This window comes from Neolamprologus multifasciatus, chromosome 10 (genome assembly GCF_963576455.1).
Source record: "Neolamprologus multifasciatus chromosome 10, fNeoMul1.2, whole genome shotgun sequence".
Lineage (NCBI taxonomy): Eukaryota > Metazoa > Chordata > Actinopteri > Cichliformes > Cichlidae > Neolamprologus > Neolamprologus multifasciatus.
The window spans coordinates 22,673,528-22,698,408 of NC_140448.1; the positions used below are offsets into that span (position 1 = coordinate 22,673,528).

Sequence of the window (24,881 nt, forward strand, 5' to 3'; positions counted from 1 at the left end):
AACAAAAAAAGCGTTTCTTTAATTAGCATTGCCTCGCTAATGTTTGCTAAAATCAGACGTTTGCGCCTCTTGGTGTTTGGAGTTTGACTTGATTGAGCCAACAGTGGCTAGCTTGTGGTATAACTATCTAATTGAGACTTTTCAGTGAAGTCACATGCTCGTTAGTGGAAAGTGTACATGACTTAAATAACAGTTTGTAATATAGAAAGTGGGAAAAATAGATATTTAGCTAGTTTTTAGATTAGCAGACTGTAGTGTCAAGAGTTTCTGATGGTTCTGGAGTGGTTCATTGAGAGGTTGCCGGGGATTCAAGGCCGAGGTTGGGTAAACCCTTTTTTTAAATTAAATTAAAAATTTTTTCCCACATCCTGTCTTACAAAACAAACCCTAACCTCGCAGCTTCCCATCAGATGGCTAAATCCATAAGCCTGGGAGTGAGTGAGTTTGTGCAAACCTCATCCCGATCGAGGCCAGTTAAGTTTAATAGCTGCTGCTCCTTTCTCATCCCTCCTCTGCCTCCTCCCTGTGTGAAGCTATGGAAACACAGCTGGCTTGTCATTGCTTTAGTTACACTCTCTGCCCCCCACCCACCCAAAATAACTCAGAGAGTACAGCCCCTCCGTTTTCAGTTCCTGGTGATAGTTTCGAGTTGTAGGCACATTTCAAATCAGACTCCAGAATATTGTGTTTTTCTTCTTTTGGAAAGGCTCCTTTTTCAGGGGCGCCACCAAGGGGGGGGGGGGGGGGGGGGCAAAGGGGGGCACTGGTCACGCCCAGAATTTGCTGCCACCCCTGACAAGACAGTCCTATGTTGGTAATAATTTTAATAAAGGTGAGCGGAAGAGAGAGGAAGACACCCTATGTTAAGATGAAACATTAACTTGTTATTTAAAACAGACTATTATGAATTTCTAATTTGGTTTTCATATGTAGCCATTTTCAGTGTTATCAACTTTAATTGCGGGAAATTAACTAGGCATATAATTCTTTTCTTTCTCTCGTTTTCCACGTTTTTAAAGAATCTATATTAGACAACAGCATAATAAAACTGGAAATTCTGTTTTTGGTGTGCCCCCATACGGCCACCCCAATGAAAAAATTCTGGAGGCGCCCCTGCTCTTTTTAAAAGGCTCCAATCTCCTGTTTGCTTGTGGGGTGTATGGAAGGTAGAAAGCCTCTTTCACACCGTCATAGAGAGCTTTTGTGCAGACTTGAACAAACCAAAACAACCTTGTTTAGTCCATAAATATGACACAGTGATGGCAACGAAGTGGGTCTGTGATTATTTGTGTGTGATACTTACAAAGTAACTCATTTTTGACTTTACTGATCATATTTGTACATGGGTGAGCTGCTGTGTGTTTATTTCTTTACTTAATTACTTTTTGGTATAATTAAGAAGCTGTAAATTTTGAGAATACAGTTAGGTCCAAAATTTAGACCCTTGTTTGCATTTCAGATCTTTGCTGGGCTGGATTTGGCCTCAGGGCATTGTGTGTGACACCCCTGGTCTAAAACTCTTACAAGTAGCCATGGAGTAGTCTACAGCTGAGCCAGTTGGTCATGATTAAGTGTACAGACTGACGCTAAAGGATGTAGGTAGTGTCATATCATCCATCCAACTATCTATCATCCATTTTCTTCAGCTTATCCAGTTTAGGGTCTGGATCCTTTTGCAGCTGCTGTAATGTGAAAGGGCATGGTACACCCTGGACAGGACGCCAGTCTATCACAGAGCTAACACAAAGAGACAGGCGATCATTCATGCTCTCGTTCGCATCTACGGAGAATTTCAAATCCTCCGTTAATCTTACCCAGTGCATGTTTTTGGACTGTTGGAGGAAGCCAAAGTACCCGGAGAGAACATACAAAGTTCACACAGGAAGATCACAGCTGGTCGGTTGATTCGAACCCAAGATCTTCTTGCTTTGAGGCAGAAAAAAACCTTCCAAATAACAAACAGCCTATAAACGGACTCGCTATATTTGAGGTGAGACAGACGCAATAACCAGATTCAAGAAGTACACGAAATCTTCTCAAATCTGTGTCAGAATCCTCACACAATCTCCGGACCTTAACGCGTGTTTCGCTTCAGTGACAACAACCAAATCTTGACCTTAGCTGCTGGCTTGACTTTACTCTGTTGCAGATCAGCGTCAGATCTCTTCTTCTGCTTATGTTTTACCTATCTCATTGTGTTGTACTACATCACTAATAATAATGTCGAGTTGTTTTGTTTTTCTTTTTACATGAGTCGGGACATGTTCTTGGGTATGAAAGTGTGGTTTCCAGAGATCAGTTTCCCCCTGCATACTCACCTGAGGCTTAGTAGAGATGAATTTGAGATTAAAGAGGGGCTACGAGGCCTTTTGGGGATTTTTTTTTTTTTTTTTTTTTTTTGCGAAATTTGATGAAAACTGAAAATGCAGTGTTTCTATGGCCTCTGCTTTGCAAAGTAGCATGTCCCTTCTTGTGTCAGCATGCCAGATTCAATGTTGTAGGAGTTCGGGGCAAGGAAAAGGTGGTACAACACAAGCAATTGAGCATGTAGCACGGTGGCTTAGCGGCCAGCATGGAGTATGCGTGAGAGAATAGAATAGACTAGCCCTTTGTTGTCATTGTACACGTACAACTAAATTGTAGATGCTCCACATCAACTGTGCCGAAATAAAATACAAATGGTAAACGGCAAGAATAAATAGCAAACAGGACAGTTATATACAAAAGAAGAGACATATATACAAAAATAAGAGAAAGAGAGAAAGAGTCTTTGTGCTTAAATCAGGTGAATTTTCACAATTGTACTTTACTGGAAACCTGTCATCTGAATTTTCTGGATGTGCTGTAGGTACGCCTGTCTCCTGTACAGATGTTTGGCTGAGTGTGAAATCTTTCCCACCGCACGTTTAATTCCTCCCCAACCCTCCCTAGTTTTGTGGGTCTTTTTACCTCCCTGCCTACCTTTCTCGTTGCCATCCAGACGCCCCGGTGGTAACGGACGACAAATCATGCCTGGGTGATTTACAGTGGTTTGGGCTTCTCCCAGCACACATCGGACATTTATGGGAATTCCAGTCATCGCAAAGCCACAGGTTCCCGAGGGAAAGGTGCAAGTAAAGGAGAGACGCTTGCTCTCTCAGCAAGCATGAACAGAGCGGAGGAGCATATCGGTGTGTGGTCGAAGCCTTGTTCTTGGAGTGCTCGCAGAGAAATGTTTCAAAAGAGGCCGTGTGTTTCAGCAGGAGCTACCGAAGACAGTGGTTTGCTCAGCGCTGACACAGCTCAACAAATTAGGGTTAAGTAAAGGATAACACTGGGATGTTGATTTAAAAAATCGTTGCCCAGATTAAAGGCCTCCATCCACGGGCCCTGGGTCTGTCTAGTCAGCACAGAAATGTCAGCATTTGTCATTTTCCTCTCTTTAGAGGCCTTTGGCTCCCATTCATTCTTTAAAACTGGCCCCACAGCTGAGGGCAGCTTAGGCTAGATGATGTCCAACAGTGGAAATGGTACCAAGTGTTCTGATTTTCTTTATTTGATCAAAATGTCACTGCATCAGAGAGGCTCATGTAACTGTAATTTCAATTCAATTTATTTACAACAATTGCCTCAAGTTACTTTATATTGTAAAGACCCTGCAATAATAGACAGACACCCCAATAATCAGCAAGCACTTGGTGACAGCGGGATGGAAAAACTCCCTTTAAATAGGAAGAAACCTCTGGCAGAACCAGGTTTAGGGAGGGGCAGTCATCTGCCGTTACCGTGGAAATGCAGAGTCGCATATACATGGTATAGTTAAAGTCATAGAACGAGCCAAATCTGCGTTAGGCTGACAGGAAATTGCATCCTAATTCCAATTTTATATGGAATATACTTTGCTCTGCACGACACCTCAGTTGCATCTTTCTAGAAAGCAAAGTAAAATGGTAAAACCGCTCTCTCTGATACCGAGCCTTTAAGTGCTGTGATGTAAATGACAGAACATTTAAGGGGAATGACATTAAAAGAAAGCCTCCGCATCTGCTTTTGTGCAAAGTACACACACATTATTTAGTATCTGAAACTGCGTGTGGGCATATATAGTCTTCTTGCTTCCTGCTTGCTTTCATTGGTACTTTATTTTTCTCTTCAGTGTTGCTCGGGCATCGCTGCACAGCTGACAAAGTCTGCTCAAAATACGCTTCTGGTGACTTTCGGCGATAAAGACAGCAGGAGGTGAAGACAGCAAACACGCGTGACACCAGTAACTGTAAAACTGATATTCTCAGATATTTGCGGCGTCCAATTGGTTCGATGTAGTTTACAGCTAATTACCACTGAACATGGCTAGACAGGCTGCTAGACAAGCCTGGCGTCTTCTAGCTGTACTGATATTGCAGTTTGAGCTATATCTTTAGGCTTCAGTAATTAACCCAGCCTGCTTTACTACAGGATATTTTATTACCCATAAAGTACCCCAGACTATGCACTTTTCTCCGGGGTTGCTGTTTTAACCGTAATTATTGGAAAATTAGGAAAGTACTCCAGTAAAACAAACCAAAGTAAAAACCAGTTTGACACATGCATCATTTTACAGAGAACTGTGTGGGTTGCACACAAGTTTGATTCAGACATTTTTTATATTTAAGGGAGCATGGTGGCACGTGTTGGTTAACACTGTTGCCTAACAGCAAGAGGGTCCTGGGTTCAAATCCACCAACTGGCTGGTGGATCTGATGTGAGCGTGACTGGTTGTCAGTCTTTTTTGTTAGCCCTGTGACAGACTGGGTCGCTTTGCAGAATACAACTTCAGGGTTTCTGCCAGTGCATTGCAAAACCCTATTAGTAGAGATTGGTTTTTCTATAACAGTTAATCTGTTTCAACAAACCACCCTAAAAATTATATAAAAAATGTTATAAAGAACCAGTCAAATCTCATGACTTAATAGACCTGTACAGCTTGACTGCACTTATCTGCACTAATGACAACAGGCCTGGTCATTGATAATGTATGAGTGGAAGAATAGCCATGGTTCTTTGCTCTACTGCTGTTCTACACATAAAGTGGGAAATAAATTGACCACCAGTCTCTCCTTTCACCTTCTTGTTCTTCCTCCTAAATCACATAATAACAGTCATTGTTAAACAGCGGCTGTGAAAACCTTTTTTTTTTTTCTCCCAGTTTTCAGTCAAGAAATGGAATCAAATCTCAGATCAGCAGCTTTTGAACACACTGACATTTTTTGATGAGCCAAGCAATTCGTTGGATTTTTTTTGCCAGTTTATAAAATCTAGTCAGTGAGACATTATTCTGTCATCGTGGGGCAGCATTGAGGTGAATGAAGTGGATAGGAAGTGATGTTTTAGACGAGTGAATTAACCTTTCAAAGCCAAATTTTTGGATGCAGCGTTTTTGAAGGCGAACGCCGCAAACTGCCAGCTGAAGTGTGGTAAATGACACTGATTATCTTGTTGCAGTTGCGTTTGTCAAGTTGCGGGATGTATTTGGCAGCATGTGGACGGTCACTTTTTTGAAGCGGAAGTGCTGGAAAAACGGGCAGCATAAGAATCAATTTGATACGAGCCAAGCTGTGTTGGCTGCACAGAGTTTTTCACGGTGTCTCCTAAAAGGAAGGTCTTGTTGGGTGTTTCCAGTATTCAGTGATTAGTACAAGAAGCAGTCCAAGGAAAGACAGCCAGTGAACTCTTATCAGGGTCATGGGTGCCTAGTACTCACTGATTGTGGCATAAATTGCTGAAAACCTTAATGCTGGCTAAGATCTGTAGTGTGACTTAATAGTAACTCACATGGACTCGTAGCTGGCTGTGCATCAGAGTTGGACTGTGGTGAAGTGAAAGAAAGTGGCCTGCTCTGATGAATCAGCTTTTCTCTTCCTTCACCAGGCACACGTCCTGGAGAAAAGATGAGTCCATGTACTATGGAAAGAAAGCTCTTCTCGTTCTGCTGAGAAAAGTTGGCCCTGCCACTTTGACGTGTACTAAACACTGGTGCAGACTCCCTTCACCCCCTTTTCAACAGGATAGTGCATCATTCTGCAAAGTTTTAATGAATGTGACAAAGTCTGAGGAGGAGACTTAAAGAACCTATAGCTCGTGTCCTCCTGCCTAATAGCACAGGCCGTCTTTAGAGGTCTTTGCTTTGACAAGTTGGAACTGCTTTGGTGGAAGAGGGGCGACCTACATGGTGTAATGCAGGTGGTTTCCATATTAAAACTGCCTATTGTACATTGCTGGCCCACTTAGCATAAGAAATGGGTATATTTTCTTAATTTTCTGCAAAGCTTTCAAACATAAATACACGGCAGAAAATTTCTCAGCATTTACTATTGGTTTCTAAACCACAGGTTGGCCTGTGGTTTAGACATCTGTTGAAGAGAAACTGAATTTGTCAGACTTCCTTTCACAGTGTCAGACTGACTATTATGCCAGTTATAAACTGGCGTGCTAGGCAAACACTGGATCAGTAACGCAAAGGGAGAAAATGGATGAAAATAAGTGGGAGAGTGGAAAACTCAAAAGATTAGAACAGGGTAAAGAGATGGAAGGTGGGGGAACAGTCAGATGAGTCATAAAAAAGAGTTGCAACACAATAGATACACGACAACAGAAGGGAAACTGAGGAAGTTTTTATGATACAGAAAGTAGAGATGGACCGATCCGATATTACGTATCGGTATCGGTCCGATACTGACCTAAATTACTGGATCGGATATCGGAGAGAAATAAAAAATGTAATCCGATCCATTAAATATCAAAAAAGCACCTCACAAAACTTGGCGACATGGCGAGCCGGAGCAGTGTGGTCACGTGATTGAGCGGCTGTGCGTATTTGTAGCCTGCTAGCAAACATTTCATCTCCGAGGAAGTTATCTCAGAGAGAAGTAAAGCAAGTGTGTAAGTTCATCTCTGAATGTTTGTAAAGCATTCCCGCGTTAAGCTTAACAACCGATATATAGAGCAACTGCCTCTTCTCTCTCTCCTGCTGCTACTTCAATCTGAAACTGCTTAATGATCAGCTGATCGGCTTTTCTGCCGCGAGTCCGTCTCTCTTCTTTGTTTTTGGCCCACTTCTCACCAGAAAGAGGAAACCAGCGGCTGAACAACAGCAGCACTATTAAGCTTGATAAGCTGTTGTTAGAATTTATTTAATATTACTTTCTAGACCAGGATCCTTTTCTACGTAGCTGACGGCTGGTAACTGTGCAGGGGCGGATCTAGCAAAGTTTAGCCAGGGTGGCCGATAGGGCATGAACAGGCAAAAGGGGGCACAAAGACATACTTTTCTTTCTTATTCTCATTTAAAATATCTAGCTTTTAATTATTTAATAATTATCTGAATCTTACACCCAAAGTTTTAATCTGATGTAAAATGTATAGAAGTCCATTACTGTATATAGTAACTGTTAAGTCTAATATACCCTAGTACTTTTTAGTAGTAGTACTTTTTCCTTTGGGAAGGTACCATCTGTGCAGTCTGCAATTCTGTTGAAGAAAGATGTTGAATCTATTTAATTATTCTTGAAAAATAATTTCTTTCTGTGAATTTTTTTCACCCTGCATCAAATTAAAGTTGATTACATTGATTAAGCATCATGAGGAAGAGGGTGGTTCCCTATTTTCTTTTGCTGGGAGTTTGCAACCCTATTAGTTAGGTTGCTTAATATTTCTGCTAAGTACTCTTTAAAATACCAGAATAGGGAGGATGGGGCAGGTTTAACTTTATTAGATTGATCAGTGTTGCTGATCTATGAAATATTTTGGGTGCAGTGTGTTTTTTTACATACAGGTATAACAAAATAGCTTTAGTGTTGTTGTTGTTGTTGTTTTTTAACTTGAGTATGAACTTATACAAAAAGCAGCAAGATATTAAAAAAACAGTTTTACTGATTAAAAAACACACTATATCGGATTCATATCGGTATCGGCAGATATCCAAATTTATGATATCGGTATCGGACATAAAAAAGTGGTATCGTGCCATCTCTAACAGAAAGCGGAGAGAGAGCCAGAGAGATGCACTCGTTGATAAGAATGTTTTTATGAGGTATAGATGGGTTATTGAAGAGGTGACACAGAAGGCAGGAAGGGGAAAGTAAGAGACAAAGTTACTGGAAGGTTATACAAGAAGGTCCTTCACAGAGGTGGGAGGGGGAAGATATTGGTTTTTTACATTGAGAAAGTCAGGTAGGCAATGTTAGACAGATATGTGTGGATGCATAAAGAAAACCTCAGATGAAGTTTTTGTGTAATTTTTTGACGTGAACTTTCACGCCAGAATAGGGAGAAAACATCTCACAATGATAAATGCTCATAGAGGATATAAAATAGTGCTGTCTGAATGCAAAAGATATGACACAAAAGTTCCTATTTAGAAGATTTTACTTGAACCTTTTTATCCACAGTAATGTGCACATCAAATTAAAGTAGATCTTGCTTACGTGTTGGTGTGTTGCTTCAGGTACTGGTGACAAAATGACGCAAGTCCACTTTGAATTGCCCAATAACTGTTTGTTGTCAGATGACAATAAAAGGTTCATCCTAGCTCATCTGTTGCTGCAACAACAGATGAGCTAGGATGAACCCTTTGCTGAAGCACCATGTGTTCAATGCGGTGTTTGCATTTAAATGAGAAGGAGTGAGGTGTGTAAGGTGTCCATGAAAAACCTGTTGATTCACTGGTTAACTGGAGTATGTAAAGGTAGCACTAAAAGTACAAAATTTTGTATTTGGTCTTTATATCATTGTTATAACAATTCCTCTTGGCAAAAACTCTTATACCGCTGAAAAGCTTGTTTATTTCTCGCTAACTGGTGCCACATTTGTAAGGAAAATACTTTTATTTATTGGTTTTACCAACTGTAACAGCCTGGCACCTCTTCCTCGTGCTGGTCACCAGCTTGGTCACACATTGTGGGATGGCATCTCACTCTTGAACCAGCATTTGTCACAAGTCAACCAGTGTGGTTGTGTTGGTCACAGAAAAAGCAGACAATAGTTAAAATTGTTTAGATAGCAAGCATCTTTGTTGCCCTACTGTTACCCTTTCTAGTTTTTTAAAGATTAACAATGATTTTGTCTTCATGCTGGATGTTGTCTTTTGTCTCTGAGTGTCTCTGTGAGCAAAGTTGCACCTACACAGGGCAGCGATCCGTCCGTCCCGCACAGCTGGCGTCCTCGTGGGTGGATGCTGGCTGGTTGCAGCTGCCGGGCCTATTGAATTTTCTGGCAGAAACCTTTCATCAGTGTTTAATCAACGTATCTTAACAGGACACTAAATGTGGAAAGGAACCGACTGGCATTTGTGTAACACTTTTGTGGGAGGAAGCTGAGGAAGTACCTGGAGGAAACCCTTGCAGGCAAAGAGGAGAACATGCAGTCTCCACACAGAAAGGCTTTGAACCAGGAACCTTCTTGCTGTGAGGCTGCCCCATTATGTAACCTGAATTCAAGCCCCTTGAGGCAAGTGTTGTTGCGATTTGGCGCTACAGAAATAAAATAAAATTGAACTGTTTTGACACACAGACCCGAAAGGCCACCCTGCTCCTTTAGATTAATTTAACCGTGGTTTGACTTGGGTAATCATTGGGTTTCATTTCCTTACACCTAAGCAATCCCCTAACAACCACGAGCCTGACGAACCAGGTTTCTAAAGTTCCACTTGTGGCTCTTGATTCTTTATTAAGGTTCTTTAAGGTGACAGTCAACAGGTGATCCCGGAGATATTTTTTTCCCCCCTTTCTCACTGTCCCTCTCCCCTTCTGTTTTTCTTTTCCTTCCTCTTTCTTTCTCCCTTTCCTATCCCTCACTCATGTCTGTCCCGTCTGTAACAACTGAAAATAAAATAAAATAAATAATAAAAACAAAGGTCGATCAAATGGACCAATACGGCAATGCTGATGATCCATTTGGCAAAATAAATCCATTGGGTATCCTTGTTGGTCTTCAGACAACAATTCTGACGGCTAAAGAACCAAATGGGACAGGCAAAAAAAAAAAAAAAAAAAAAAAAAAAAAGGTGACAGTCACGAATGACTTGAATATACAGTCTCATGTCATGTCAGCGACTATACTTGCAACATCGTCACATTTCGTCAGTCTCTGCCCCAAAGCGTCAGACGACGAGGGTCTTTTCATCCAGCCTGATGTAAACACAGCGCAACTTAACTCGTATCTGCAGGGGATACTCCCACAGTTACCTGCAACGACATCAACAAACCCGACTGTGCCAGAAGAACCGCCGAGACAACAGGAAATCTGAAATTAAACGGGCACAGAGCAGTCTGTGTATGAGTGGCGAAGCTGTGCGTGTCTGTATGTTTAACTGGGTGAATAAACACAGCCTTCCCCTGACCCGGGACACTGAAAGCTCTCCTTGTGGATCCAATAAAGGCCCCTCCTAACTGAGCTTAAGGGCCTGTGGACTGGGAGGGAGGCAGGCAGATGCTGAAAAACTGGTAGTGACTCAAGTTTTAGTGAGTGAGTTTTTCTCCTCTGTGTAGTTTGTGGTTGTTGGTTTCAGTTTAGCCTTATATATATGCTACTGCAGGCGGGTAAAGCCTGAGAAATGGCACCAGGGTAAAGTTAGCGCTTTGAAAAAAAAATGCAGAGTAGTGTAATAATGAAAGCAATTTATGACACTGTTTCATCTAAATAGGGATATGATGAAATACTAGAACAACACAGAATTTTCAAAGGATTTTCACTGAGTTTCATAAGGCTACATTAGTTGCAATCCCCCCACCCCCATTGATAAAAATACTAATTGTTACATAAATGTATCTGAAATGCTGCTTTCACCCTTTTCTGGTCAGCTGTGTTTACTCACGTAATCCTTCTAAGAAACTAATCTAGCCATAGTCTGTGTTTACTGCCTTAATCACTCTGTAATCCCACATTTCACTTTACACATTCATTATAAGCTTGTGTTGAAACAGAACCACTTGTAATACTAAGTCCCTAATAGCTTGGCTGTTTAAAGCCTGTTTTGAAGTCCCTCATTCACACAGCAGTCGACAACAACAGCAGGGCTTTGTCCCGCTGGGTATTGTTTGAATGTAAACACGTCAGCTTTTCCTGTGGGTGCCACCAACCATACCAACCACACCGCCCACAAGCCCAGGGTTCCCAGCATATGCGAATGCAATGCATAGCGCAAACGGTATAGCACGTCACTGCCGCTGTGCGTGTGTGTGTGTCTGTGTGTGTGTGTGTGTGTAAGCGGTGGGAAGCGTAACTACATTCCACACAGGACAGCAGGCGTGAACAGGCAGATATCGTCAGCTCTGTGCTGTTGGGGTTGTAGGAAATGCAAATCAAGGCTACATAGGGAGTCATATTGCATAGTTTAGCTGATGGGGTTACCTTGACATGCTCAGCATGCATGAGTTGATCATTTGCTGTGTTGCTCTGCCAGAAGCTGGTAGTGCATTGCCTAATTGCAAAATAATTATTACTGAACTTGGTAGATATTAAAAAAAACGGTGGGGCATGGGGTTAAGGGCTTAAATTCCTAAATACATAAATATCCCTGGGATGACACTGTCCTGGAATGCACTTTGCTTGTTAATGCTATGTTAGCCATCTTGTTGGTGCGGTTATTGAGAGTGACCTGCCACTAATGTGTGACAGCTTTATTTGTGATAATGAGCAGTAAGGAGATGCTCCTGTGACCATAGGGTGACCACGTACTAAAGCAGGAAGTAGCTATGCTTTAAGGAATGACAAAAACTTAAGTAGATTAATAAGATTTTATTAATCTGCTTAATATTTTCACTATCAACATTTGTTTACTTATGTCTGTCAATGATCTGTAATAGAGATGCTTTGATTTTTCTCCTTTGTAAACATTAGGCTACTTTCTGGATAATTTAGACTTTTAAATGACTCACGTTTATTTCCAGTTAACCGACTAATTTTAGCATAAAGGGTGTGGTACTCGGACGTACCAGAAATCTGTCAGACTTGGCGCTTTACTGTTTTGGTTCTCTTTCTCTCTGAGCAAAAGCAGGCCAAGAAGCAGCCTGTGTAGGAACCTGTTGCCGCAGTACTCTTATTAAAGCAGTTTTATGAGCTTGCAAAACTGGTCTGGAATGTGTGTTAGAAAAGGAAATCAGCAGAGACTTACAGCTGTATGTTTGCGTACGAGTCTGCCTTACTGATCATGCCCGGTCAGGATCTGGGTCACGATTTGAGTGTTTCTTTGCAGTGTAATGACTTGTGGCAAAGTTAAATTGTTCTACCCTGAAGTATTTTCTTTACTTGACAGACTTTGTATCTTAGGTCTGTTGGCAGCATGTAGCTGTTTTCCTTGACAATAAAACAATCCAATAAAATTCAGTTTACAGGCGTACCAATCAGAATATCATAGCAAAGCAATTCTCCCTGCATCCCTGTAGTGCTGTAGGTGCCAGTACTGCAAATAACAATAACTTTCTTTTGGAATTCACCGTCAGATTGTTTTCTCAATCAACTGTATTTCATCTTTGAATATGGCCACGACTTAAACTGTACTAAATTTCATCCATCCAACCATCCTACATGTCCTGGACCTGACCTGGGACCTCCTCCCAGTGGGGCATGCTCAAAACACCTCACTTGGGAGATGTCCAGAAGGCATCCTAGTTGGATGCTCAAACCACCTCAACTAGCTTTTTTTAATCTGGAGGAGTAGCATCTCTACACTTAACCCATCCGAAATGATCAAGCTCCTCTCCTGCCTCTAAGAGAGAAGCCAGATGCCCTTTGGAGGAAACTCATTTCTGCCACTTGTGTCTGGCATCTCGTTCTTTACTTCACTACCCAGAGCCACAGGTGAGGGTAGGAATGTAGATCATTTGGTGAATCGACAGCTCTCCCTTTAGCATCCGGATCACTGAAGATGCCACGCCAATCATTTTGTCAATCTTTCACTCCATTCTGCCCTCAATCGTGGACAAGACCCTGAGATACTTCCATCTTCCTATTGCTAATTTTCCTATTTCCCCGACTGCTGCCTGATCCACAAAACACCAAATCCCTGTGACCCATCCCGTGAGAGGTGGATCCACAGGCGGTCGGTCCCATGTAATTCTTTTGGGCTGCACCCTACCCTGAGTAGTGTAGCCATGTCCCTTGATTATTATTTATGTACTGATCTATTCCATCATAGGAGTTTTTATACATTTCTCTTGGTCTGACCATCCACCCAGAACCAATTTGAGTTGGGGGCACCCTACCAGGGGCAAACAACATAACTCCTGGGATGATGGGGGCACATAAACCCCTCCCCATCAACACCACAATAATGTAATGATTCATGGAGGGTCACTCCTTTTTATGGAAGCAGTTTCTCGTCGCAGCAATTACTTGATGTTCTTCTTCTTCTATTTCTAGTTTGGGGAATCCCAGCCAGGTTTTTGCAGTGAAAAAGCCAAATGTGAGCTTAAAACTGGAATGAGGCTGGACAGAACACCAGTGTACACAAATACCCTTCTGGCAGTTCTGCCAACAGAGAGCCGGCTGATGTCAGCAGCCCTCCTTTCTGTAGGCTGACTGCGCCTGGCATGCAGGAAACCCTGTAGACTATATTTTGTAAAGCCTGACATTATACTCTGCAAAAATGATCCTTTCTCCTCCCAGTACAAAGAGGCATTAAGGCTTAAAGAACTGGCAGAATCTGGCTGAGATTTCCCATTTATGTCAAATCAACTTTGACTTACTGGACATTTAAAACTCCCTCTCCCCTGTCAGCTCAAAGTTTCCGGACATCCGTTATGCTTCTCTGCATAAAGATCAAATGCATTTGCTTTAAGTAGAGAAGGCGAGGCCTCTAATGAGATGGAGAATTTTTGTTTTTTTATTTATTTTTTACGTATCTTTGGTTTATTTCCAAAAATATATCTTATTGATTAACGGCTAGGCAAATGTTTTGCGTTTTTATTGGTCTTCCAAATCTAGTGAACTAAATCTTAAGATTCCCCATCACCAGCTCTCTAGGGGCAAGGGGAGTAAAATTGATGACCAAGTGGAAACAGGTGAAGGCTAAAGCATGGTCTTTTAATGAATGACAGTTTTCACCATAATGAAAGTACCATGCGAAGCCCAGAAATAAACAAGAGTCCTAACCTTTGATGTCAGTGGGAGTATCATAGCTGCGGCCCACGAGGTAGAGCGGATAGCCAGTGGTTAGATCCCCACGTCCAAGCATCCTTGGGAAAGATACTGAACTGAGTTACCCCTGATGGATCCACTGGAGTGTGAGTGTGTGTGACTTAAAAAACAAAAAACAAAAGAAAAATGTGTGTTTGTAAATGAGGGAATGAGGCTGTTAGAGTTCAAATATAAGTACCAGTTCATGATTACAGGTTAGTAACTTAAAGAAAAAAGCACATAACTCTCTTAAAACGTACTATTTCTGAATAAAAATAAAGCGACCTACACACATGTGGGAAGTGGAAGCGAAATTAAGCAACTAACAGCGTGTGTACTTAAAGCCACAAAATGTTAACGTACCAGTAGAGTACAACAGTCACATTTCAATGTTTCAAGCCAACACTGACAAGGTTTATGGCACTGAGAGGCATGACGGCAGACTGTTCCGTCAAAATCAGCTGACCGACTTCTTTGCTGCCCATTTAAGCGTGTGGTGTGATGGATGATGCCGCTCGTTTGGAGCAGGGACTAGAGCACCAGTCCACCAGGCATCACCAACAACACGAGGAAAACAAGCTGCAGTAATTCTGACCGATATGGAGAGCAGACGAGGAATTTCATTTGCTGAAATGCTTTGGGTAATCGTCAGCAGCCATCTCTTGATACGCTAGCTTTCCGTTAGCTTTTTAAAATTGATCTTAATACAAAAATGGTTCCTGCCAGATGGAAATGCGAATCTTGGCCAGGGTATCCACTGGCTGCACTGGAAGCCCTTGAAAACGTGGATCTTGTCCCCAGAGGCAAAGTCATGAGACTGGTGGATGGGTTCCCAGACTGACTCAGAGTATGCACTTTAATCAGCCTTTTTGCGGGACCAGAACACGCAGCTTTGATGCTTGCGGTGTTGGACCGCTTGAATATGGAGCCGCAAATGGATAGAAGATGCAGACATCGTCCCCCATATCACAGCGGTCTCTGGATGCGTACAGCCACAAATTGTAAAGCACCACTCCAGCGTTATTAAAACAGGCTCCCTGCAGTTATTAACACATCACAACACAAATCTAATTATTGATCTGCCCACTTTAGCCATCTGTACTTTGCGGCATTGCCTGAATCTACATCACTCTCTCCCAGACAACACTGAGAGATCAGTTTCAATCGGACACAATTCATAAAGGACTCGGAGGGAAACAAATGGCTATTTCCAGCCCATGTTTGTCACCCAGTAAACAATGGGTGACAAAAACGCAAAGTAGTAAATGTCACAGCTTGTTGCATTTTTGACCTCTTTTTGTCTTTTTTTTTTTTTTTAATGTTTGTTGCCACAGCAATAAAGCATGTTCCCCTTGTGTGGTGGACTCTGTAAAGCACACCCATTTTGCTGGTTTCAAGCACCCTGCCCTGTAAATTCCTCGGAGATTGGCTGCAGTCAACAGCAGCAGCATTCCTTGCAGTAGCCAGGCAGTGCAGATACACGAGGGAAGTAAAAGTGTATCTGCGGCTTTTGTTTTGCCCGTGAACACAAAATAGCCGATCCAAGGTTAGTGTACGCATTATCTCTAGAGGTCTGAGCTGTTGACAGTGAGCTATGCAACTGCTGAGATGAGTCAGGATTTACAGCCACGAACAATTCAGATCTACTAAATAAAACTCCAGTAGCTCCCAGAGGAACTATTTTCAGATTTGCGTCAGTACACTGTGTGCAGCCATTGAGTCTCTTCACCGTTTCATGAGGCATGAAGAATATAGAGTAACCAAATATCTGTTACTTAGGTGACGCGAAGTAACCAGTAAATGCTGCAAAAATAAAAAGTAGCCATCTTTTTTTCTCGCATGGTCATGGTATAATGCTAAAATTCTTAGAAACTGAATCACGTGTGAGTAACGAGTCAGTGGGACAGAAATGCTTTCACTTAGTTGGAGTCCTTTTTTCCCCCCTTCAGGGGTTTTTTTTTCTTTTCTTTTTTTTAGAATCACTTTATGGTTCTTGGCGGAGTGTTCAAGCAGAATGTTGTACAAGGAGGCACACCTGCTCCACGTCCTTCCAGATGTTGTATATCATTTCTAACGTTTTCAGGCTGGGACTATAGTAATATGTGGTCTCTCTAAGAGTCCAGCTCCATTACTGTTGTTCTTATTTAGCGGCCACATTGTAGACTGTTAGCACACCGTGACCTGTTTCTCACCTTGCAACACAGCATACAGAAAGCAAAGAACGCAAACAGCTTTTTGGATGTTTAACATCCTCATTTGGTGGAAGCTAAAAAAGAAAATCTGGACTTGAACCCTTACTAAAGTTGTCAAAATAATCTTTGTTTATCATAGACTTGGTGTCTTTGTGTAGCCCTTCAGGGATAGCTGGATACATAGGGATGGGCAGGGATAGCTCAGTAGGTAGAGTGGCGGCCCCATGATCAGAAGGTCGGGGGTTCGATTCCCCTGAACAGCTACCCTGAGGTACCCCTGAGCAAGGTACCGTTCCTACACACTGCTCCCCGGGCGCCCAATGGCTGCCCACTGCTTCACTGAGTGAATGGGTTAAATGCAGAGAGGAATTTCCCCACGGGGATCAATAAAGTACATTTTCTTTCTTTCAGGTTATCTATCCACTGTTTGAATCAAGCCCTCAAAGCCTGCTTTCTTCTGATTGGCTTTCCCTCATAAACAGAAGGTTTAAACAGCAGTCGTGGAGCGAGCAAATGCCTCTTAAATAATTACTCTTTGAGTCCAAAACCAACGATCGTTATCACAGCGACTACTTAGATCATGGGTGTCAAACTCAAATACACAGTGGGCCAAAATTCAAAACAGGAACAAAGTCGCTGGCTAACGTTAATATTTATTGAAATATATTTATTCCTCCAGATATAAGAATGAATCTTTTCTTATGGACTCAAACACGTTTTGCTGAAAAACTGAATATGGAACAAGCAAAGCTTAATACTAAACAATATATATATTAGCTGTATAATACCAGTAGGCCAGCTCTAATAGTAATTTGGTATGGCTTCGCGGGCCAGAGTTTGACACCTATGACTTATATCTTTTATACTAGAGATGCATTATCTGTTCCCCAAAGGGATTTGGGGTTTGACACTGCTTATCAAGTATTACCAACACTGCTAATTTACTGCTCTAAATTAACAGTATTGGTAATTACCAAAGTCATTTTTTTGTTTTCTGTAATGGTAATAAAATATTTGCATTTTCTTGTTTTTATCACCGGTGGTCTAATAAATTTGTCAAGCACTCTATATGAGAGAAAACAAGGAAAAGCATCACTTAGTCCCCTTTAACCAACATAGTTACAAACAAACAGCAGAGTTTTATATTGGCAGCAATGTTGAGATTTTCTGTACAGACCTTTGAAAACTTTTTTTATATTTGTGTGTTTCAATCTCCTCTAGATCAGTTACAATATTGGGAGTTTTTTCTTTTTTGTATTGTATAATTAAGAATAATAGAAAAGTTTCCAACACTGTAGAAAAGGGCAGCTGAGCAGTAGAGTTTGGTAATTTGTGGTTGTTTCTGCCATGCCCTGGAGTTTTCTTCATTTAAGAAGAAAAAGAAAAAAAGAAAGTCATATTCATGTAACACAAAATGCTTAGAAATCCATCAGCCTTGAGGATCACGAAGTATTTCCTGCCCAGCTGTAATTAGCAGATTCTGATAGTCGGCATGAACTGTCTCATCCCATACATTTGAGATGGACTGGCTGCCAGCCGTTCCTATTGAGTGGGATGAAGTCTGGAGTGCTGACAGAAGCGGTGTTGTGGGAGGCCTCTTTTTTGGCAGATCCCACTGTGGAAACATTGAGTCACTGTCCACATCACAACACAAACCCCAAGCTGCTGACTGGCTGCCCTCTCCCCTCTGCTTCCCATTCAGCCCTCTGACCCAAACCTCTGCCTTCATTCTAAACAAACTCGGGATGCTAATTTTTCAGCATCACGTTCCACTGAAATCAAATACAGATCAATGAGTCCTTGAAGTGTTGTAAGCAGCAGTAGGTTTGTGTTGTGCCCTCTTTTCCTACATCTTAAATATGTTGGATTGGTTGTTACCAAGTCGTGTGTTTCTTGAGCCAGAGCTACTTTCTTCTGGGGTTCATATGACAAAGATTGTTACTGCAATAAACCGCGAAAAAAACCTATGAATGAATTGTTCCTTTGTTCCATCTGTACATTGCACGCACTCATTCCCACTAAAAAAGTGAAAGGGAACTTCAGTGTGTTTACCCAGCGGTTGGATGGTGGGATTACAAGAGTGCGATGCATCAAAGGCCACGTTCGACAGTAAGGGGGATAATGGGGAGGGGGATGAGTCACTTTCTTGTGTGGCGCAAACCACAACTAATCGCCAGTGAACGCGAGTCAAGAGGACGTCATTCATCGGGTGAAGCTGATGCTAACATGGCGAGCTTTGGAAACCAAACATAACTTTGAAGAGGAACTCGTCCCACTTCAAAAGAGCTCTGGATCCAGACCACAGGCAACAATAGCGTTTGTAGGATTGTGTGGCTGTATCTGATAAAGTCACGGAGGCAGGATATATGCTAGTGAAGCGGTGACCCTCTTGCAGAAAAACTGCAGGTGTGAGGTCTAGGTGGGTGCTGGGAAATGTTAAAGGAACAGATGACACAGGGGCTGTCCTGTCGTGGCTGGGAATTTCGGCTTGGCCGCTGTTGTGCATGAAAACATTTGAAAACCACTACTTCACAAAGACTTTTTCTCCTCACACGGTCTCCTCTTTGTCTTTAACACGGGCCGTGCACACCAGGTGCAACTGCTCACCTGATATTTTAATATTCAAAGCAGAGATTTGGCCATTCTGAAGATATCGGGAATTGGGCAGTGTTTCTGTTAAGTGAAAGCAAAAGACACGAGCTACAAGGGCTTGTACCGACAACATTCCTGCTTTCCCCTTCTTTAAAGGCATTAAAAGAATGAAGCCGGGCCGGAACAACACTGGCCGTCACTCAGGTCTTTGTGCGCTTGTTCTCACGGTCACTTATATTAGAATACCAGTTGATTGAATACAGTGGTTGAGGGATGTTTTAAAGATATATTGCAGGAATATAAGCTCATATAAATCTTGTCTTTACAATTTCTGCAAGTTTGCGCAGCGACTGAAATTCGACTTCCTGAAAATGCAGCCCACATGGAATTCGGCAGTAACGCACCTGGAGATGAGACTCCAGCAAGCGTTTGAGCAACATGCGATTAAGAAGAGGGGGAGTTGATGCAATAGTTTGTAAACCAGACCACTTACACATCATGGTGTGCCAGTTACGCTACACTGCGCTTGCAGAGACTTGTGAGGACAAGTGGAAAGTGATGATAAAATGTAAGCCAACATAATGACGTGTGGTTTGGTTAGTTTATTGTGTGTTGCTTAACCCATGTGTCTCAATCTGATGGTTCAACTATCATTGTGACTCATGCAGTTTTTGCTCAATTTCGTGTGTGACAAACCCCAAAATTTCTACTCTTGTGAAGCTTTAAATGGGAAGTTTTTCATCTTTCTTTTCTTTTGTTGTTCTTGTTTTTTTGGAATCGTCACCTGTTCACTTCACCTTTGCCTCAATTATCTTGCCAGCCTTTCACTTACAGTAAGTGTTTTCAGTCACCTGCAAATTTATTCACCAAGTCATTATCTGACTTACTTGCTCCGTCACCTCCTTTGCTGACGCGTTTGAAAAAGAATGCAGGGCGCTCACCTCTGGAATGCTGGGAATGTTAAAGCTTGGGTTCCCTGAACTTCCCATCTGCCTCACGAGCACGGCATGAACCCAGTCAAGACAAAGAAAGCCCGCTCACCTGTGACGTAATACCACACGTTCGTGCCTTTTTAAAGTATTTCACATTAAACCTATTAGTTGATAGTAACTTTGCAACGTGCGTCTGTTAATAGAATTATTTGAAACAAGTAGTTGGGTTTGAGGAGTGAGGTGGGGAAGGGAATTGTAGCATTAAATATATATAAAGAAATATATATGCAGTTCAAAGGGCTTTGATGGCATGGTTGTTTAACAAAAAATACTATCAAAGCATCAGAATTTACAGTATTAATAATGTAAATAAAATGTAAATAAAAATGTAAATAAACCGTTAAAGGTGGTGTATGTTACAATAGATCACACCTCTGTGAATGAATGCTTGTTCTGTGTGCCCTCGTCCTTTAGTGCACTTTGGGTTGTGTATATTGGACATATTGGTGTTGATCTTCTATGTCTTATTATTAATTTTGAAATTTCTTAAATTTCTTTGAAGTGAGGGATGTTCCCTTTTCTTTTCTCTCGATTGAATCTCTTACACGGTATAAGGAAGTGATACTTCAGTATTGCAGTAATCAGGTTCTGAAAACACATTTTTGAGTCAGCGAGAAACCTATTAAATCTGGGAAAATTTTTTTTAAAACAAAAGCGAAAATAAGGGTGTTTTTGACCTCGCTGTGCAATTCTGTAAATACTTTAAACCCCAGTTTTGCCCTGGAGGTTGTACGAGCTGCTGTTTCTCACCCGCAGTCGTGCAGTTGGCAATTACCTCACACCCCTATCAGATAAAATATTAGCTGCTCATTCAATTCTTATCAGACAGCAGTGCAGTTTGAACCATAACAGACACATTAATGTTCATCAGGTAGGTGCAAATGTGCGTGCACAGGGAACCCGGAAAAATCTGCACATAATGTGACATGTTTGGTGTTCACAAGTCATTTGAGGACATCATATACAAATTTACATTTGGTCAAACCTTTCAGATTTTTCTAAAGACGTTTATTTAGATTTTGCAGGAATTAACTTTGCATATGATTCTAATGATTTGACTGTACTTTAACATCATGTCATAGAATCAGTCATCCTTAACATATTATTACAATGAGGTAAGCGAGGTAAAGTGTGACATTTAGACGTCAGTATTCAAGCTCTCATGGGGGGAACAGTATCAGCTGGCTTCTAAAGGTTACAGTCTTAAACATATATATTATCAAGACAGAGGCTGATAATAACAACATATTTGTAGAGTCCATAATAGTAACTTGTAGCCTCTAATTTGTAACCAGTGAACTCTCTCTAACTGGTTTCTCCAGATGGCATAAGAACTAACTTCCAGTTAAAACTGTAGGTATCCACCTAGTCCAGCTCATCGATAAGGATCGTATCAGCCTTAATGTCCTCTGTGTTCAGAGGAGGGAGGATTAGAGGAATGTGCTTCAAAAAAGGAGGGAGAGGACTATTGACTCAGCAGCTGAGAGCAAACAGAGTAGTTAAGTAGGCATGTTAGAGGCAGAGAGAGACAGATTGATCTCTACACATGGAAACAAATCCTTTGATACTGTTAAAGTGAGGTTAGGCTTTGGTGATCTCACTGATCGCTTACAGTAAGTTCCATTATCAAAAAATGTGATGAGTGTGCGTGGTGTCGCCTGATGCTGAAGGGTTTGAAAGTGTGATGTGGTGTCTGTTTTCATTGGCATGTGACATGTTAATGTTAATACACACTCCTCCAGACTTGCCAATTTACCCAAAAAATAAAGTTTTCTCTACTGAAGCCACTTTTAAAAAGTCTTAAAGAATCTTTTAATTATGTATTTGTTTGTTGCCAGATGAAAAGAAGCAAATGAAATCATTTCCACTTCCACCAGGAGATCCTGCTCTAAGTTTTTGATCTTCAGTTCTTAGTTGTGCTTGAAATGCTGCTGGATTGATTCTTTTTCTCTCTTGTCTTGATATTGGTTCCACCAAAGCCAGATGTGTTGTGGTGAGTTTTTCATTGTAAGCGGGGTGGTCTGAACTGATTTTTTTCCCCCTCCCACTTGCCTGGATTTTAAGGCAGAAACCATATTTGTCCAAGGCCTGAGAAAATTTGAAGTACATGGAGTTGAGTATGTGAGAGAAAGCTTTTCCCCGCCAACCTCTGCGGTCGCTGTGCTCATTGAAATAGCTTAGTCCACTTAGTCCACTGTGTCAATCAGGTTATGTATATACAGACATAAAACCATTGACTGGCAGGGGTTTGTGTGTGTTCCTGTAAGTCAGATGGTTGTCTGATTGTGTAACTATGGTGATACGGCTTTTGATGTGATTTACACATGACTATCTTCCATGCAAATATATTCATTTTTAAGTTACAAATGCTACCCAAATTCCAGTTGAGTCTACAGCTGGCCTAATTTGGAGACGGATAATCAGAAGACGTGTGAGTCCTGGTGATGATGCATGACTGTAAAAGTTCACTGATGTACTGTAGGAGGGGACTTCACTAGGCAGTGACCTAAAGGTGACTACCAGAATTTTAAATTTAACAGGGAGCCAGTGCAGTGATTCTAGCAGAGGTGTGAAGTGAGTGCGCTTGGAGGATCTGTTAAGGAAACCTGCAGTAGCATATTGGACAATCTGCCATAAACTGTGTGCTGTGTGGCAGCAGTGCTAATCTCCCATGTCACCGTGCAGCCCTTAGTTTAAATCAAGCATATACATGTAAGTCTCGGGGTCTTTAAAAGTTTCAAGTCTATAGTTTAGATAGAAGCCATGACCTCCAATGCACATTTTCCTTTAATTTTCAGTCTAGGATGAGGAACCACCAGCAGGCTTTGGTCAGAACATCAGTGACCTGTACGTTGTATATGGATGGAAGGAATCGCTAATGTGATCAGGAAAGCACACGGAGCTCCAAAAGTGATCACCAAGACCTTAAACTGAAGTCTGGACTTCATGGGGAGCCAATGCATAGATGGTGATCCAAAGATGACACGCTGAGGCCAATGTCCAATGAATTACAATTGTCCAGTCGGGAGGAAATGAAGGCATTAATGATAATTTCTAATTCTGATTTGAATACCGCCCGCCTGAGGCATGGAGGGTTGAGAAAAGAAATGCAGATTTAAGAGCCTAGTCATATGTAGCACCTACATTTCTGACATTGCGTTGAACCACTGTTGAATCAAAGCTTTCAGGAGCAAAACAAACAAGAACTTCTGTTTTCTGAGTGTTAATAGTGGTTAAATTATGCTGACATTTCACCTGGTTTGTAGACGACTTCGGGGGCTTTTTTGAAACCAAACCTACAAAAAAAGAAATACATTTTTCAAGCCCCACAGGCCAGCTGAAACTAGCGAGCCGAGCTGTGGAACACTCGGCGCTATTTGTGTTTGCAGTCCAAAATAGGGAGAAGGCGCCGGGCTTTGCTTGCATGGTTCCGTTTATGATTTATGGCGCTGCAGTGAGAGTGTGAGAAGTAGAGCAGAGCTGCCTGTCTGAACAGACTGGGCTATCGGTTCCATATCTTGGCTACATGACAGCCCGCCTGTGGCTGTAAGGCCACGCAGATGACAGCTACGCTTAGGCCAGGTGGCTGTCTATTTTACACCGACTACCACAGAAAACCAGAGGTGCAGTGTTCATTTACGTGCTTCGTCATGTTCATGTTTGCACATATCTGTTTGTGCGCCTGTCTAAACTTAGCGACTCCCCCTCCCCCCAACCTTTGCCTGCCAGCTGGGCTGTTGTCTGGCAGGAACCTACAGCAGCAGAGTTCAGCTCACTACCGTGTGCTGGCTCTCTAACATCTGCTGCTTTGAACAGACCCGAACCTCTCTGCCCGGCTGCAGCGTCGGCCATCTCTGAGAGGGGTTAAAAGACAAATGGGTTGAAAACCACAGGTGACGAAGAGCTCCTTAGCTGTAAGCCTCAAACTCTTGAAAATTTATAGCTCCAGCAATTAGGATTAACAAAGGAGCAATGGTTACAGCTGAGGAAATGGGAGCCTTTAACAAAGGTGCAGACTGTACTGTTGTCGACACAGGGAAATGATAGATGAGAGCAAAATGAGCTGGTAATGAGAGGGAGCGAGAAGTAGCAGAGGGGAGTGGAAAATAGAGCTGTTCGATATAACGATATATATCAGATGACGATATAAAAACGTCTGTTTCATTTTACGCTATAGTTTGTTTCGTGCTGTTGCAAAATAAACTGTTTAAGGCAATATTTTTTCATCGTTTTGATGGTCACTGTAGCGGCTATATTCATTTCTTAAAAGTTCTCTCTTTCTCTCATATTTAATATAACTACACTACAGAGGACAATGCATTGTGGTTAGCAACAACAACGGTAAAACCATCACGTGTCCGCTTGTTTATTTTCCACATAAACCTTTCACAATAAAGCTCAAGATCCTGTTGAGACTTTTCAAAATAAACTGAATCACGTTAAAGAGTATGCAGAGTATTTACCGATGAGAAGCAAAAAAGGAGCCGTCAGGTGCTAAAAAAATAAACCTTAGACTCAAACGTTAGAACAGGCTTTTCCCTGCAGCACACCGTGTAATAAATACTCACAAAGAAAACAGCGGCCGTTACAACCTATGTCTAAAAATGTGTAGTTTAATGCATCGGTAAAACACTCGACTCCAGATACACGACGCCCAGCTGGAAACACTTCAGCTACCCGAGATTCACAGAATTTACAGAAAATGTTACATTTTTGTGATTTATATCGTTATGGACGATAGATGTTTTATATCGGGATATGAGGTTTTGGTCATATCGCACAGCCGTAGTGGAAAACATTTCTTTCTGTCTTCTTTTTTTTAATGGTGTTTTAAGATGCCTTTGAAATTTTGCTAACCCAAACGCTAGGTAGGGAATTATAATTTATAATGAACAAAACCACAAAATGTGCTGCAAAAAAAAAAAAAAAAAATTAGATCGATGCAAAGTCGATGCACACATACCCCCCATAAATT

The 24,881-nt window shown here is 41.7% G+C and overlaps 1 protein-coding gene and 1 long non-coding RNA gene across 2 annotated transcripts in view; both read left to right on the forward strand.

Moving 5' to 3' along the window:
- rapgef6 (Rap guanine nucleotide exchange factor (GEF) 6) overlaps positions 1-24,881 on the forward strand; it is a 143,456-nt gene that overhangs the window by 503 nt on the left and 118,072 nt on the right. The gene's annotated exons all lie outside the window — the stretch shown is intronic.
- Positions 4-24,389, forward strand: LOC146510248 (uncharacterized). The gene is made up of 2 exons (XR_014876522.1): positions 4-9,696; positions 10,019-24,389. It is a non-coding gene; the product is annotated as an uncharacterized LOC146510248 (long non-coding RNA).